We start from the raw sequence: 14,994 nt of genomic DNA on the forward strand, positions 1-14,994 counted from the left end.
CCTGCGAAGCGTCTCGAGGGGCGCTCTGCCCCTCCCTGGCCGCGACCCGGCACCGTTATCCCCATCACCCAGACCGGTGGGCACGGTCCCGGGGCACCCCCGTGTTTCCCCCAGGGGGCAGCCAAGACGACTTGCCAGCGTCCCCGGGACGCGCCGCGAGCCCTTGGGTCCCTCCCTGTCCCCACACACGCCCGGACCCCGTCGACCCACGTGCAGCTCGGCGGGGGCTGGCGCCGCACCCCGAGCTCGGCGCGTCTCCCGGCGCGATCCGGGCGCAACCCCACGACGTGGAGTGTTTGGGGGCGGCAGCCGCGAGGCCGCGGCCGGAGTGGGGGCGTCCCGGCGTGCGGGCGCTGGGACGCTGCGGCCCGCTGGCACACAAAGGAGGCGGCGGGAAGGCGGGGCGGGGCGGGCCGGGGGCGGGGGCGGCAGGAAGGGGCGGGGGCGGGGCGGGCGGCGATAAAGCCCCCGCCGCCGCGGCCGCCCAGCCTGCGCTGTGGGACTGCCGGGCTGCTCGGGCTCCGCGGCGAGTGCAGGCGCCGCCGCCTCTTCGCTTCCCCGACCTGCCTCGCCGCCGCCGCCGCTCTCCGTCCTCCGACTCTCCGCCCCACCGCCACCCGGCTCCGGCTCCGGTTCCGGCTCCGGCTCGGGCCGCTCTCCGCCGCCGCCACCTGGGGATCCCGAGCGAGGGGTGGTGAGTACGGGCTGCGCGCCCCGCGGCCGATCGCGGGCGCCCGGGGGCGGGAGGGGCGCGGCCGGCGTGCCCCCTGCGCCGGCCACGGTCCCGGGGCTCTGCGCGCCGCCCGCTCCGCGACCTTGCGCCCGGCCCGGAGGCTGCGGGGCGTGCGGGGCGAGCGGGGCCCCGGGGCGGCGACGTCGAGGCGGAGGAACTTTCTCAGCCTCCCTCGGGCTGCCTCGGCCGAGACTGCGTGCGCGCCCGGCTCTGTGCCCGGCCCGCGGGGAGCCGGAGGAGGACCCGGGCCGGGCGAGGAGGGGCCGCGACGGCTGTGGCGTCCAGGTGTGCCCGCAGCTGGGGACAGTCCCGGGGCCGGCGTGGTTTGTGCGGGCGCATCCTCGCTGGCGCCGGTGACCCTGAACCTGAGGTACCCAGGTACTAGGCAGGCGTCCTCTACCCTGTACTTTGCGTGTGCGCTGCCTGTTGGGGAAAGACAAACCGACTCTGTGGTTACCGCTGCCCGATCAGGGTTGGGGTGACCCGTGGTTTGGGGGAGAGCCTTTAAATTGGCCTCTGGCAATCAATTCAACCCTATGGAGCAGATTTTTGCTATTTTCATCATCTGTAGAAATGGGAATCAAGACACTGATTAGTGGCTGCAGGTAAGGTGAAAGTGTACTCAGAAATTCTGGGCGGAATTAGGTATTTAATTTGCCTACGAACTGAGCGGGGATGGAAGGCTTCTATTACATAAGACAGCACTCCACCTTCAGGTGTTATGGGAGATGCTATTGAAGGTTTTAATGTTTTAATGAACGAAAAATAATCATGTGTGTCTCTCGAGAAATCTCAAATGCTGCTGTGTCTTGCTTTGACCACTTTGCAGGGAACGTTCTTATATTTAGCATCAACATAAAAAGGTGTTTGAAGGTTTGACTGGCTCTTTCAAGCCAGGAAGTGGTTTACTTCTCTGAACTGTTCAGGAACAATTTACGTGATAATTTTGTACTTTGGAGATTTTATATCCCAAGTTGAACAGAGATAACTGGAAGAAATGTAAGCATTGCTAATTTGTATATCTAAAAGCAAACTTCAAAAATTGAAGATACTTTCAATGCTGTCTGCATATCTGAATCAGTAATTGTTGCTGTTTGCAGTATTTCAGCAAAAATTATCTTCAGCTATGCAAATGAAGGTGTTAGCCTAAATAATCTAAGCATCCTTTCAACCCCCAAATTTTGATTCTAGATTAAAATGATGTTTGAAAATATTGTACAGTGTAGGGCAGTTACTGAAGGTCATAAAGATGTCATCCATCCTTTATTCTAAACAAAAATGAATCTATGCGGAAAATCTCTGCTTCCTATGAACTTCACATATTAGTGTAATTTTAAAAGAACAAAAAATGACTCAGTCTCCAAAGGACATTAGTTTTTAAGTTCCACCCATGGGTGAATAAATACCAGTGAGAGATTGAGGTATTAGAGTTGGAAATGAGCCATGTCCCGCCCACCCCTCTGTGTGACCATCCTCTGCCAGCTAGTCATCTCCTTCAGGGACTTTGGCTCCTGGGCTTTTTCCCTCTCCTGTCCCAAAGTCCATGTAGGGGATGCTCTCTATTCCCACTTCCTTGACCATCTCAAATCCAGTGACCTCCACCCGCTCTAGCAACTGAGTCCTCTAACTATATTGAAGTCTTGCCCTCGCTCAGAGATGCTCATCTTCTGAAATCAGAAACATCAGTGTCTCAGTGTCTCAATCACAAGTTCCTGCCTTCCAGGTTGCAAACTGGTGCTCCCATTGCAACTCTTGCTCAACACAAGAGACCTCTTTCCCTCCCTCCTTCCGGTTTAACAGGTGACTTCATGGCCCACTCTACCTGGAAAGTAGGGGCCACTGAATTGAAGTCTCTCCATGTCCTACCCCATTTCCCTCCTACAAACTTTTCCAAATTTACCCCCTCATCCAGGACATCTTCTTAAGTGCCTGCTGTGTCCAGGCGCTTTACTTGGCTCTGAAGTGTGATAAATACAGCAGATCCTTGCTGTCTTGGAACGGTCATTCTTGTGGGAAGAAACAGATGAAAAGCAAACATAATTATGCTATGATAAAATGAATAGGGTAGAATAATAGAAAAAAATCAAGTTGGGGCAGGGAACTCAGGGAAGATTAGAGAGAAGGCCTCCCTGTGGCACTGCCTAGGGTCTCTCCATGAACTCTTTCCTAATTTAACAGTATTTTTAGAATGCCATCATCTTCCTTGTCCCTGCACCCCCACCTCCTCTCTAGTGACCACTGTGTCTCCCGGGCTTCTCAAATGAGTTAACATTTCCCCCGTTCTCTGCTTTCTTCTCAGCTCCCTGTGAGCTGGCCAGAGGCTCCCCCAAATAGGAGAAGACCCCACAGTTCCTGAACAGTGATCCTGCACATTCTCTCTAGACTTCCCTGTAGCATTGGATATGGACCTTTCCTTCCTTTTGGATACTTTTCCTTTCTTCCCTAGTTGCCGTGTCCCCCTGGTTTTCCCTCTGCCTCCATTGCCTCTCCACTACCTCCTGGGGTTACCCAGGGCCCTGTCCTGATCTCTGTTCTGCTTTATACAGAGTCATTGGGTGAAGCACATTCCCCAAGCCTCAGCTATCTCCAATACAAAGTAAGTCCCAGATTGGTGTCTCCAGCTAGTTACCTACAGTCCAGTGGGCTTATCCATCCAGCCTCGTAGGCAAACAACCCACAGTGAGTCCAAGACTGACTGATTTTAGTTCTCACCATCCACCCCAGACCCATTCCATCATTGGCCAAAATTTGCCTTGCCTTTTTTTTGGTGGTGGCTCTGCCAGTCACCAGGATATTAAAGCAGAAACCTTCCGGAAAGGCTAGACTCCTTCAGCACTCCCCACATGCAGTCACCAAGTCCCGTTGCTTCTCCATGCTGTGAAATCACCTAACCCTCTGCTCTAGTCACAGTGGCCCGGCCCTGCTTCAGAGGCCAGAACCGGCAAAATGGTGGCCAGCGTGCCATTTCCAGTTGGCAGATGTGTTGTTGGCCTGAACAAAGTATACAAAAATTGAGTTAATATTAGAAATATTAAAATGCCACTTGCATTTATAGCTTCTCTTAAAAATCAGAAGACCTGGAACACGAGACCTCCAGTCCCATGTGGCAACACTTGGCTCGCGTGGAATTTCCAGCGCCCAACTACACTGGCGGTCGCTTGCTTCTTGGTTCTCCCTGGACCCGTGGTCTTCATTTACGGTCTCCTGGCTCCCACGGGCTCCTGAGTTTGCACCCACAGGCCGGGGAGGCCAGCGGCAGCCTGTGAATCCCTGGTGGCCTAAGTGTACAGCCTCCTGCCAGATTTCTCACATCCTAGCGTTGCACCCCTTTGAACTGTCTCCCACATCAGTGCTGGGGTGACTCTCCTCGGTTCCTCCAAATCCAAATCTGCTGGTGTCCCTCCTGATAACCACCCTGCTTCCCTCTTGCCTTTGGGGCAAACCCTGACCCTGTGGTATCACGGGCTAGGCAGCGCCAGTGAGAGGTAAGCGATTGTCTTTATGAGGTGCTGTCCCTCAGTTTCTCAACACGCCTTTGAGCTTCTGTAAGGAGAGTGGGGTATACATAATTCCAGCGTTACCTCACCTGTCGAGATGCAGTCCCTGCTGTTTAGAAACCCTTTCCACAGACCTCACCACCCTCCTGCTTCCTCACAACCACCTTGGGCGCAGATGGGACAGGGTGGATTCCACAGTAGGGGAGACTGTAAATACAGAGGCAGGGGCTGCCCCAGGAGCCCTCAGCCCTTGGAACATGGCAGGCTCCGTTTAACGCCTGGTGCCCAGAGTCCTATGGCGTGCTCCCGAGATCATTCTCTGGACCCTCGTGTCGCAGAAGTCCTCTGCATTCAGCCAGGGAACTTGCCGCGGTGCTCCACCATCTTCCCAGCAACCTCTCGGGCTGCTGGCCCTTTGCAATGACCTGACGAAGTCTACATTTTCTTCCAGTCCTTCCCCCTCCCCGCCTCGTGCCCTTCCCCAAACTTTATTTTCTTGCAAAACCGAACTTCCTGCAGACTCCTCACACTGCGGCGCTGCCATGCCTCTTCGCCTGTGCTCCTACTGGACCTCGGCCTAGAAGTCTCTTTCTCCATCCTCTGCGTTCATTGTCTGGCTCACTTCCCCCTTTTCGAGACTCGGGTCCTGTATCATCTGTTCCACAAAGTGTTTCCTGAAAACCGCTACCCCCAGCCCTCCCTGGCACGTGTGCACACACGTGTACGCTCCGCCCCGTGGGGGCCTCTCCGATGGGAGGTACCGCATTGTAGCTACGTGCTTTCCCCACTAGGCTCTAAGTGCAGTGAAGACAGACCTGTGTTTTAGCTTCATTTGCACTCACCATGGTGCATGATCCAAGGGCATTTAATGGATATCTGAACTGAACCATATTTCTATTTTTCATAAGTTTACTCCAAACTTTATGAAGGAGTGCTTATCTTTTGGGCTTGGAGGGGAGCTTCTCCACCGCCACTCCCCCACGAGGACCTCCACTCCTGTTTTGGTACTTCTGCATTAAGTATATATATTTTCACAGCAAAAAAAATTTAAAAAAATTAAAAAATTAAAATCTTTTTGATCAATCATGTCTTTTGAGATAGAACATTACTTAGAAAAAAGCAGAAGTCTAACCCAGAAGTACTTCTGTCCCTATATTCACTTCAGTTATCCTCATCTGAACCTCTTTTGGCTTGGTTCTGTCTTCCTTGAGATCCACTGGCTGGGCTGTGCCCTATTTTGTGGTTTGTACAAGGTAGGAGAATTCTCTCTGGCTTCCGTTAACCTTTTCAGTGATGGTGATGCGTGCCTTCTTGCTGACTTTTTTTGCCTCAGTAGTTTTTTGGCTAATATCTTCAGTCAAGTTTGATGGAAAGAGCCCTATGTTGAGAGAGAGTCTGGGCTGTGCCAATGATTTGTATAGTTAATCATCTAGAACTTAATGTTTTATCTATACAATGGGTGTGATGAAATCAAAGATGTCATTAAAAAAAAAACAAAAACAACCTGGGGCGCCTGGGTGACTCAGTCGGTTAAGCATCCGACTCTTGATTTCAGCTCAGGTCATGATCTCAGGGTCATGAGATCAAGCCCTGCATTGGGCTCCACGCTCAGTGAGGAGTCTGCTTGTCCCTCTCCCTTTGCTCCTCCCTCTACCCCTCTCTTTCTCTCTCTCTCTCAAAAAAATAAATAAAATTTTAAAAAAAACAAACAAAACCTAAAACTTCTTGACTTACTTTCCCTTTTGGTCCAGCTTTCTCATCAAGATCAGATCTAGATGAAATTTTTTCTTAAATGCATTATTTAATGTTTTTCTACATGAAATTCTTATCCCTCTCTTTCTCTCTCTTTTAAATCTATGAAATCACTCAGCTTGGCTCTTTAGTACTCAGAAATAGCATTGAGGGCCAACATGAAGATTTAGTTTGTATCCCCACTTAAAGGCATTTATAAAAAATGTTAAATAAATTGGGTCCCCTATACTTGATCTTTTTTGTAAACCACTGTCTCTACCCATGAATGTGCCTGTCTTCTCTTTCCCAAACCATCGTTCCTCATGAGTAGATTGTATGTCTGATCTGAAAGTCAAAGTTGGGTTAAAAAAAAAAATTACCCTTAGGTATGGAGTAGATTCAAATGCAGTAAACTACATCTTCAGGTTATTTCTTATCTTTTAAGTTCACAGTTCATCTAAGAGCACTGAAAGAGTAGTAGGATTTTATTTCTCTTTTGAGAAATGCTGCCTTTCACCCAACAGGGCGAGTCTATTTACACAGTCAATGATTCTCCCCTTATTCTGCTGTTAGGTTTCTAGGTCTGGATGTAAGCCCAGTCCAGAGAAGTTGGCATTCCTTCTGGGGCTCTTTTTTGTGCGTGGGGATGTACACTGAGCCTAAGCAATCCTCTGTTTGCAATTCCATTCCTGCATTTGGGCAGACATGTCCCCTATTTCATCCTTGAATTCCTTCAAAGGCTGGGGTAGACACCCCAGTTCAAGGTCAGCCCAGGAACACCTCATGCTCTTGCTTCAGGTTGACTGTAGATGTTGCTCTTTGCTTCAGAAGGGATAATTCCAGAATTGGAACCCACTGTGCCTTTCTATTTTTATTAGTTAATTCTTGGGAGAAAGAAAATGTGGAGGAGATTTTAATATAAAAGGGAAAAAATCCTATGAAAAGGCAGAAAGGATTTCTTGTAGCGACTGCAAATCTTGGTAAATGTACTTTGTTTTGTTGTTGTAACGCCCTCCCCCACTTGCTGCAGCGAGAACTCTGGTAACCTGGGGAATTTCTCTTAAGAGCATACCAAAAATAGCATCAGCGCTTTCTCCCCCCACTTTCATTTCTATTTAGTGCCAACTAATATAGCTACAGAGAAAATAACCACTTGTTTTTGCCTAAGTTTTTATGGACCAAATCTTGAAAGTGGGTGTGGGTATGTGAGAGAGTTTAACACCAAATATGAAGCCCACTTGAAAATGACTAAGGTGACTGCAAATGAAAATAGATTTTTCTTCCTTTCTTTTGAGAAAATGCTCTATAAATAATGGCAGTGCTTGCCTCTTCTACTAAATTTATTTTTCATTCTTGAAATAAGGAATCTGCTTAGGAAGAAACGATCTTGAGGGTTTGGTCACTGTTCAGATTATATGAGCTATTAACTACTGCATTATCTTTTGGTTACAAGTGCAGAAACCCAAGTCAGGGTAAGTGATGCAAAAAGATGGGGTGCAAGGGGCGACCTAGTGGCTTCCATTGCAGACCCTGAGATGGGGGGGTGCCTCTGGTGCAGGAGGTGACTGATACCAGAGACTCAGGGCTTTAGGGCTCTCTTCTCTCCCTCTGTGTCTCTTTGCAGGTGGTCTTTATCCTCTCAGGGACCAGCCTAATGACCCAAGAGGGAAGAGGGGCTTCCTGCCAGTTCCAGTTGGAAAAATCCTAGGGAGGCACTCTGATTGGCTCAGTTTGGGTCATGTGCCTTTCCCTGGACCAATGGCTGTGGTGAGGGGAATGGGGTACTGTGATTGGCCAAAGTGTGAGTCACATGTTCAAACCTGTGGTCGGGAGGGGAAAGAGCATTGAGAGGGGTGTGCTGGACAGGCAGGTTACCCCAACTGCCAGTAGTATTTGTTTTCAGTTGGCAGAGGCTCTCTGTTGTCTCCTGGAGCCTCATCCCTGTCTGTAGGACAGATAGTAGCATCCTCCACTCGCTCACTTGGGAAAGAGGAGTGTGCAGCAGCTGAAGTATCCATGGTCCTACACGCAGCCTGTATGTGGCAATGTCAGAGCCTGAACCCAGGTGTGTAAAGGTGCGAACTGTGGGCTGAGACCGTGAATGTTCCAAGATTTATAGCTCATCAATATTTATAACTTTTCAAAAATAAGTTCTTGTCAAATAACACGCCTCCTTTCAGAAGACCATCTTCTCAGTTGGATGCTTGATATCCTTCAGTAACACAACCAAAACTCACGGAAAGAGGCTAATATTTTTGCCTTCTGTTGGAAGTAAGCTTTTTAGACCTGTTGCTGCCCCACACCCCCGCCCAGTTTATTCCTTAGACACTTGTTTTTTGTTTTTCTTTCCTAGGAGTCGAACTCTAAAATTAGTACTGACCTTTGGACTGAAAAGGTAGAGTGCATTTATCCAGAGTTGAGGGAATAGCTTACGCTGAGCTGGATAAAAGTCAACATAATCAAACAAGGACTGTGACATGACTTTTAAAAGATGCCTAATTGAGGGGCACCTGGGTGGCTCAGTTGGTTGAGTGGCCAACTCTTGATTTTGGCTCAGGTTGTGATCTCAGTCCTGGGATCGAGCCCCGCATGAGGCTCCTTGCTCAGAGTGGAATCTGCTTGAGGATCCTCTATCCCTCTCCCTCTGCCCCCCACCCCATTTGTGCTCATGCATGCTCTCTCAAATAAATAAATAAATCTTTAAAAAAAAATACCTGATTGAACTTCACAAATGTGTGGAGACTTAGCTTAGAACATTGTTTGAGATATAACTTTTGTTTTTATAGGTTTTTATTTGAGAGAGAGAGAGAGAGAGAAAGAGTGCGTGCACACACGTGCACGAGAGGGGGGATGAGAGGCAGAGGGAGAGAGAGAGAGAGAGAATCTTAAGCAGGCTCTATGCCCAGCGGATTAGGCTCAATCTCATGACCCTGAGATCATGATGTGGGCCGAAATCAAGAGTTGGGCGCCTAACCAACTGAGCTACCCAGGCACCCCTTATAGTTTTTTTTTAAATAGTTACCTTTTTTTTTCAAAATTTGTCCTGTCTAAATGGTGTGCTTTCCCCTCCCCTCCCCTGTCCCCCTCCTCTCTTTCCTTAATACAGTGTAGTACTTAAGAGTATGGAAGGTTTGGAGGCCAATAGACTGGTCTGAATCTAGATTCTGTCAGTTACTAGCTCGAGATCAGGAGGCCATAGATGATTTACTAAACTTCTCCAAGCCTCAGTTTCTTCATTTGTGAGTTGGACATGAAGGTAACTGTGGTTTAAGTTTGGGAGGATGAGGTGGAGTATATACTTTAGGTGCTGAGCACAGGGGCTAGAATGGAGCTGCCTTCCAGGACATGACATGGCGGTAGGGTTCTGTTTGTCACCATAGTCCAGGTAAGCATTTCTCTCCTCCAGGACTCATGTTTTCATTGTGTCTTTGATCCGGTGAATGAGGGACTTGCTCTGTGTGTTCCCATGCTTGGTTTCCAGACCTGTAACACCCTCGGTAGGCAGTACTCCCAGTGATCAGCTGGTCATCTGTCCTTTCCCCAGGCTTCCAGCTCTTCTAATATTGGCTGTGGAGCAAAGGATGGTCAGTGCGGGGAAATAAACTCCCTCTCACACCTGTGTGAGGAAATGTAAACAGCTCTGGTACCAGGAGGTCTTTCTCGGGGCACATTGCAGGCTAGCCCTGTCAGGTTGGGTGCTTTATATATATATATGTTAATTATGAAGAATTAATAAATGTCTCGGCAGCAGAAAAATAATCTATTTGGTTTAACATTTGGGTCTTTGCAGATGTGGTACCCAGAGTCGTCTCTTTTTGTTCTTGTTTTTCAGACTGTGAAAAAGTCCTGTATCCAGTGATATCCACTGATATCCAAATACCCAGAAATAATCATTTTGAACACATACTGAATAGATTTTAAACACACAGTCCTTTAATTATGACTTGATTCCCTCAATATACAGAAGATTTTCTATGAATGTTGGACTAGCCTCAGCAAACCTTTCCGGATAGGAAATGTATTTTCTGCTGCCATTAGTAGGAGATTTTAGGATTTTACTGGCAAATAGCCATTTGGGATTTTGTACAGCACTCAGTGTATGTCCACACCTGAATTGTTGCTCGGACAATGGGATACAAGGTGCCAGGGAGATTGATTCTGTGTGACGACTTAATTATAAGGAGAGCTTCCTTTCCCTAAAGGTGTGGATATTCTCTTTGAAATTAATTTACAGATAGACTCATATCATCTTATGCCAAACCTGTGTTCATTTCTTAATGACACTTAATTAAAATAGCAATTTAGAGGATTGGCCAGAGATGCCAAAGTATGCATAGTCAACCTGTCCTTGTGCAGCACGGTGGTAAATCATGAGTATCAAAGTGCTAATCATACTCAACGGTGAATTAATTCAGCAAGTATTGAACACATAGTTGTTTCCATGCATGTATGTTACTCATTAGCCTACAATTTCTTTTAGGTAGGATAAGTATGTAGTTTTTACATGTACAATGGCAAAATCATGCTTTTTGTCTTACTCTCTACCTTGTGTTGTGGTTCTTTGTGTTTTATCTCCCCTGTTAGGAACCCTCGAGGATTTTTTTGGTTTATCTTATCCTCCTGGGTTACCTGATGCCGAGGTCCCCAAAAGGGAAGTAGGAAATGAAAGAGCGTGGATCTTGAGTGTGTCAAGTACTGTTAGGCACATTTTATACATGATCTTATTGAATCTCAACCACCCTTGGAAGGTTGAAATTAGTGCTGGCTGGCAGGCGAGAAAACAGGGATTGGGGTGTGTGGAGCACCCTGCTGAGAATCTCACCCATGGGATATTCACTCCCAAGTCTGCATGTCTCCACAATGGAGATCTTTCATCCTGAAACATTGTTTTCAGGGAGTGACTGAAACTAGACAGTGGTGTCTGGGCAACAGTGCAGGGCCCCACACATGAGAGGTCAGAGCATGCTGGACAGGGTGAACTTGGGAATCAGATGAACCTGGGTTTAAGCCCCAGCTCTACAGTTAGTCGTTTGATGTCCACAAAATACTTTCCTCTCTGGGCTTCATTTCCAGAGCTGGAGAATGGAGCTTATGAGGATATTCCCTTCTTTGTAGAGAAAGCTAGCATTGTTGCTGCTTCACAGACAGGGAGATAGCAAATAGTGACGTAAATCACTTGGCAAGGTCAGGGCTGAGGCAGGTTGAGCACTCGGGTCTCTGCTCCTGTCCCTTGTCACCTCTCCAATCACCAAGTCTGGGTACAGCAGCCAGAACTGCCATCACCTATCATCTGCCCTTGATTAGCCCCCAGAGTACCCCGCTGACTTGGGGACACTCACCATCCATCCCTTAGAGCCACTTGGCAGATTCATGTCTCCTCTTCTCTGTGTTTTTCACCCCCATCTTCTTGAAGAGGATTATTCCCAGAGAGTAAAGAGATTCCCCAAGACTTATTCCTGATGCATCTTCCCCACACAAGGCTTCAAAAGTGGCAGCCCTATTGTGTTTGGGTGCATTTGGTTTAAGAACTAGTTTTTCAGCCAGACACTCTGAGGGACCTAGAAGTCTCCATAACACAGGTTGACCTTTGAGGATCTTATATGTTTCGATTAGAAAGGGCATACCTGTGATACTTTAACAATCCAAGATGAACAATTTCACAGATTGGTGACCCTTTAACAGTTCAAGAACCATGGTACACTGTCGCGGGCGGACGCAACAAGGGGGTACATTTTCTGTAGAGGATTTCAGTGCAGTGGTAAAAATACCTCAAAATTGGTTAGCTTTTTATTATCATCAAGTACCATGGTGATCAACTCTTCTTCCCCTGGAGCAGACCCATCAGCCTGACTGACCCCCAGTGCTGCACTAGGTCAGTAATAATTCACTGCCAAAATGAGTGCTTTGCATGAGATGTCTGGGAGGCCAGACCGGAGGGGTTAGTGTGGGCTCAGTCACTGGGAAGGCTGCACAGAAGCCCTCTCCCTTCCCTCTTTGTGGGGAAGGACTTCAGGAGAGCAAGCAGTGTGTGATCCCGATGACTAGTCTAGTCGTGGTGCCAACGTAAGTCATGGGCTGTGGAAGCTCTTTATGTGCATGGCCCCCTGCATTCTCTTGACAGCCTTGAAAGGCTGGTGGCCCAAGGTGGTTCTGTAGATGAGGAACCCGGAGGCTCCATGAGATTCGGGAATGAGGGCAAGTGATGGATAGTCTCCGGGTCTCTGTTTCCTTCTGCATGAAATAAAGGTAGGAATGCCCAGCTTTCCAGGAAGCTAGGAGGCTCAGCAGTGCTAATGCTAAAGCCCTTTACTCATAGAAGGTTCTTAAATATCAGTTACTACCAATGGTCGTGCACGGGAGAGGTAAGTCTATGCACAATGTGAAATATTGTCAAGTAGCTGATAAACGCAAATGTCTAGCTAGCCCTCGTGGGTAATGCAGTCCTTATTTTTTTTCTTTTGCATTATTCTCCACAAAACCCTTTCTGCTCTAAATTTTGTCGATTGCTACTTACTGATTTGTAATAATAATAAGCGTTGGCCATTTAGTCTTTCAAGTGCTCTCCGTGAGTAAATACAAGGAGGTAACTCCTTCATGGAGGAGAGATCAGTTCTCTTAAAAAAAAAAAAAAGAAAAGGAAAGAATGTTAGTGGGCAACTTCGAAAAGGTGTAAAGCCTTACAGCTTTCCCTTTCATTGAATGCTCATGAATACAAGACACTGGAGAATATAAAACTGCATCAGGGCTTGGTCTCTTCCTGGTCAGGCATGCAAGGCAAAAGTAGTGCCAAAGTGATGCCTTAATAAGTTATTAAGAGGCACCAAAATGTATAATTTTTCTCTGTGAAAAAAGTGTTTTCTAATTTGAAAACTGTGTGCGTGAATACGAAAGGAAAAATTTCCCCAGGATCACTCCTCACGGAAATTGGGGGTTGCTATATATTAGGGTCCTTTCAAAATCTCCCATTTGCAAAGATCATGATAAGTTCATTAGTCAGAGTTCACCAAAAGCCCTGGATGGATGAGACTTATGAGTGAGTCTTGCAAACAAAGGGAGAAGGGCACATAAGCCTGCCATCCCCTTAATCAGTATTTATTCTGAATGTTCATAGAGGTTGCACTGTACAAGAGGGTTTTTTTTTTAAAAAAGGCACAGAATTAGAATACAGATTTAGTAATTATTCCTGAGGTCATGACTTCACAATTGCCAAATTTTAAATGCTGTGTTCATTAAGATAATGCTGATTGCTATAATAAATAAACCCAACTATGTACCATCTCACAAACTTCCATTTGCATAATGCCCAAAATGGGCACGTCTCTTCCAAACCTGGTGATTCAGGGAGCCAGCCTCTTTCCATCTTCCGGCTCCACTTGATTTAGCAGGCAGTTTCCAAGGTCATGATGCTTGGCAGCATCAAGCTGGTGGAAGCAGAAAGGTCACAGAGGTTTGCATATGGCAGCTCTTGTTGGGCCAGGTCTAAGAGTGGCATACATCACTCCTGTTCCCATTTTATTGAACACGTTTCAGTCTCATGGACACTCCCACGTACAACAGAGGCTAGGAAGTGTAGCCCTAGCTCTGTGTTTGGGGAGGAGAAGGAATGGGTTTGCTGAGGAGATAGCTACTCTCTGTTAAATGAAGTTTCATGAAGACTATAAGGCACTTTAAAAAGTCACACAGTAACATGCCGTGGCGATCGTGTATATATTTTCTTCTATGAAGGCAACTGTCTCGATGGCCTGTGAAGGACTTCGTATGGCTTCGGAGAGATTTTTCAGTGACAGTGTGGCACATAGATTTGAAAAGTGCTGTATCATAGGCAACTTGGACAAAAAGGAGATGATGTGCTTTGGAAAGTTGTTAGACAACTTGGAGTGATGACAGGCTTGGAGAAGATGTCTGGGAAACCTCTGAGTTAAATTGCTTCATGGAAGGGGAGAATGGAAAGAAAAGTACCATTTCTAAATCATAATATATGTGATTTCACATGTTCATCATGAAGTTTATTTAGTCAGGTTGACCAAAACTTGGGTGGGCAGGAGCGGGAGGTGTTGGGGATCTTCTCGTTGGGAGAAAGAGGAAGTCCGTCTTAAATGGGAGAGAACCATCTACTCCAGCACATATGGTAATTAGAACTTAATCAAAGAAATAAAGACTTTCACCCTACAAGACGGAGTGTCTTTCCAGTGTGGGAGAGGGTCGTCAGATACACTGGGAACACCATGTGGGAGCAAAAGGAAAGACGAAAGCTGGGGAATGGGATCAATGCCAATGCTGAGCTCTGACTGAGGAAATGAAAGGACCAGGGATTGGACAACGAAGAGGCAGGTGACAGGAGCAACTCTGCCCTCTCTGGGAGAAGCCTCTGGCAGCATCTGACTTGTGGGCATATCCGTGTGGTTTCTTGCTGTGTGATGTGGGCAGATTAGTCAGTCTCCCTGCATCTCTGTTACCTCAGCTGTATCCGGAGGGGCTCATGTGAGATTCAATGAGATGACATGTTCACAGGGCTGTGAACGCAGTAGGAGCTCTATAAATGCCCTTCCCTCAACCCATCTCCTGTGCAGCTACTCCCCAGCTCCACTGTTAGTGAACATCGTCTCTGTAGCTGGCTATGAGAAATTGGAGAGATGGTTCTCCCCTATAAAATGTGACTTGATGCTGAAAAGAAGCTCAGCTCCTCCATCCCTAGAGATTCCTCCATGCAATCAATATCTTACAGCAGAGGTTAGACAGAAATAAAGAGAACTTTCATTAAGTCATCGATTTTTAATTCCAGAATTCCTTATTCTTCTGCCTTTGCACTGGATGTGGGGAAGTAAAAAGCTGGTCTTGTGAGGAAAAGCTGTGTGGTGCCTAAGAGTAGTCACGTCGTTGTCCAGGATGGTGTCTTATGTGATCCTCTCAGCAACCTTCTAAGGTATGGGATGGGAGAGGAGGGTTATCATTGATTTTATAGATGAAGAAACTGAGTCACAGTTTGTGCGATTTGTCCGAAGCAATTTGTCTGATGCAAGCAGGTCCGGGGAC

At 47.4% G+C, this 14,994-nt stretch overlaps 1 protein-coding gene across 3 annotated transcripts in view; it reads left to right on the forward strand.

Moving 5' to 3' along the window:
- Nucleotides 1-465: 465 nt before the first annotated feature.
- Nucleotides 466-14,994, forward strand: part of SERPINE2 (serpin family E member 2) — a 60,317-nt gene continuing 45,788 nt past the window's right edge. The window contains exon 1 of one of the 3 annotated variants that reach the window (XM_032401200.1): nt 466-694. The gene's annotated coding sequence lies outside the window, so the exon portion shown is untranslated. Of the gene's footprint in view, nt 695-951; nt 1,112-14,743; nt 14,885-14,994 lie in introns of those variants that run through there. The other 2 variants (XM_032401195.1, XM_032401190.1) reach the window with 2 other exon arrangements.

This window comes from Phoca vitulina, unplaced genomic scaffold, assembly GCF_004348235.1.
Source record: "Phoca vitulina isolate PV1807 unplaced genomic scaffold, GSC_HSeal_1.0 scaffold1, whole genome shotgun sequence".
Taxonomy (NCBI): Eukaryota; Metazoa; Chordata; class Mammalia; order Carnivora; family Phocidae; genus Phoca; species Phoca vitulina.